The 2,459-nt window shown below is 36.8% G+C and overlaps 1 non-coding gene across 1 annotated transcript; it reads left to right on the top strand.

The window, feature by feature from the left end:
- The first annotated feature begins 234 nt into the window (after nt 1-234).
- LOC111530204 lies at nt 235-339 on the top strand. The gene has a single exon (XR_002727734.1). It is a non-coding gene; the product is annotated as a U6 spliceosomal RNA (small nuclear RNA).
- Nucleotides 340-2,459: the final 2,120 nt, after the last annotated feature.

Consider the following 2,459-nt stretch of genomic DNA (forward strand, 5'->3'; position numbering starts at 1 on the left):
CCTGATATAAATGATGAATTGATGGGTGCTGACGAGTTGATGGGTGCAGCACACCAACATGGCACATGTATACATATGTAACAAACCTGCACATTATGCACATGTACCCTAGAACTTAAAGTATAATAATAATAATAAAAAAAAGATGATTTCCTGAACGGATGAAACAGAATTAAACTTGCCATAATATGTACTATAGTGTAGAGACACCAATCCTTAAAGTAGTATTAAGATGCTCACTTCACTTGCACACGTGCCAAAATTGGAAAAACACATGTAAGATGAGCATGGCCCCTGTCCAAAGATGACATGTAAATTTGTGATTTTTCCTATGTAAAAAATAGTATTGAGGTATTAATAACTTAACATTGTATTAAGTATTAGTCGTTCTAAGACTACTGATTCCCCCAGGCACCTTACCAGAGAAATTTCTCTGTAGGCTAAGATAAAATCAACTGAGGAGTCAGTGATATTATAGTTTTAAACAATCCTCAAGTAATAAAAACATAATTCAATCAAGAAAAACGTATCACTAAACAGAAGAGCACTGGCATGAAGTCATAGGAATTTCAAGACTCAAACTCCTAGAGTCTGGAAGAAACAGACATAGAACAAATCAGCACATCTAGGTGACAACCAAATAATCATAAAGGAAGAGAGAAAATGTCATGGTATTGTTATCACCGAGTGAGTTACAGAGAAATGCCCCACTCTGAGATGAATTCAGGAGTCCTTTATTAGCCGGCAACTGAGAGATGGCTGGTGCTCAGAATTCTTTTGGCCCAGAGGAAGGGGCTAGATTTATTTTTATATTGTGGTCTAAATAGGGGAGGGGGAGTTTAGCTGAAGCAATTTTTACAGAAGCAGAACAGGCAAAAAGTTAAAAAATTGTTTGGTTACAGAAGCAATTACAGAAAAAATAAACAGTTCCAGGTGCAGGGGCTTCAACTATCACAAAGAGATAAATGCAGGGGTTTTAGGTGCCATCCACCGAGCACATCCCCAGGAGCTGCTGGTTCAGCTTGCCTCAATGTATTATCAGTAAGTGCATTCCTGGACGTGCTTGAGTCAACTTGCACTAGTTATGCCCTTAAAGGAGGAAGGTAAAGGGGCTGTAAGTGAAGGAACTAAAATGGAGTCTGCCTGGCTCTCTCAGCTAAGAGAAAGACAATGAGGTTAAAACAAGGTAGGGTATCACAGTAGTATAACTCCTATTTCTAGCTGCTCTTGCAATTAAAGGTGGCTGTGTACAGAATAACTCTATTCCTCTATATCGTGTTTGAACAAACCATCTTTCAGTTGATTTAAGCAAACCTTCAGAATGAAACATAATTTCTTATCTCGGGAATTCCAAAGTCTAATGGAAGAGGCAAGCTTATATTGAGTAATTTAGCAAAGCAGATTGTGCTTGGCAATAATAAAGTAATTCAATGTCTAAGAAATAAGAAAAGAAGGAAATATCTGTTTCATAGTTGTAATAAATTAGAACTTTACCATGCAGAATAGAAAGAGAGGCATTTCTCAAAAGATTAAGAGAGGTATAAAGTAAATGTAAATGTAAACTATAGCGGTTTTCTTAGGCAGAGAGTCATGCTTTAGGATAATGAAGGGAATGCTGGTATTCAGGTTCCTTTGGAGAAAGCAACACTAAAAGTAGAGTTATCATTTATGAGATCCAAGAAGCCCAAGAAAAGGTACTAAAAGCCTGAGCCACAGCAGGCTCAGGCGTTTTTCCTGAATAAAAAGGAATGAATAGCTAAATGTGACAAATGTCAAGGTATCTTTCAGGAAAGTTACACTTCCTCTGAACCCCAACAGAAATCAAAGACAGTCACCCTACTGCCCTCCTTGCCTCTCTTCCAAGGATACAGCTATGTGTTTTTTTTTTTAAAGGTAAAGGGAATATGTCACTTGACCATGTCTCTATCCAAGGTGAATTTCTCCAAAACCACAACTTTGGGGTACTTGTATGTGATATAGTTTAAACCCCACTGAATTTGATTTCTCACCCTCTCAGACACTTACCTTTATTTTTTCTCTATATTTGTTTTTTTGTTGGTTTCCTTAATATATTCCGGGAAATGGATTTGTGGGCTGTCCTACAGGAGAAGTTACGATGAATGGAAAAGTGTGAAGAACCTTCTATTCTCCCAAGAGTATAGGGCAAAGAGGGTGCAGCTGCACCCAAAATATCAGTGTGGAAGAGTCACATAACTGATACTATAAAGTAACACATTGTCTTACAGAATTCTCATTCTTAGGCTAAAATATTACCTTCTTCATCAAACTTGCGTGACCGCATGTTTGATGTTTGAGTAAAATATAGTACTCTTTTATTTCCCAAATGCACACACACACACACACACACACATAATATATTATATTTTGGGAAATATATGTGCTATAGTATTTATATTTATTCACTTCCAAAATTTGTACTTAATTAAAATGACAAAAAA

This window comes from Piliocolobus tephrosceles, unplaced genomic scaffold (assembly GCF_002776525.5).
Source record: "Piliocolobus tephrosceles isolate RC106 unplaced genomic scaffold, ASM277652v3 unscaffolded_548, whole genome shotgun sequence".
NCBI classification, from domain to species: domain Eukaryota; kingdom Metazoa; phylum Chordata; class Mammalia; order Primates; family Cercopithecidae; genus Piliocolobus; species Piliocolobus tephrosceles.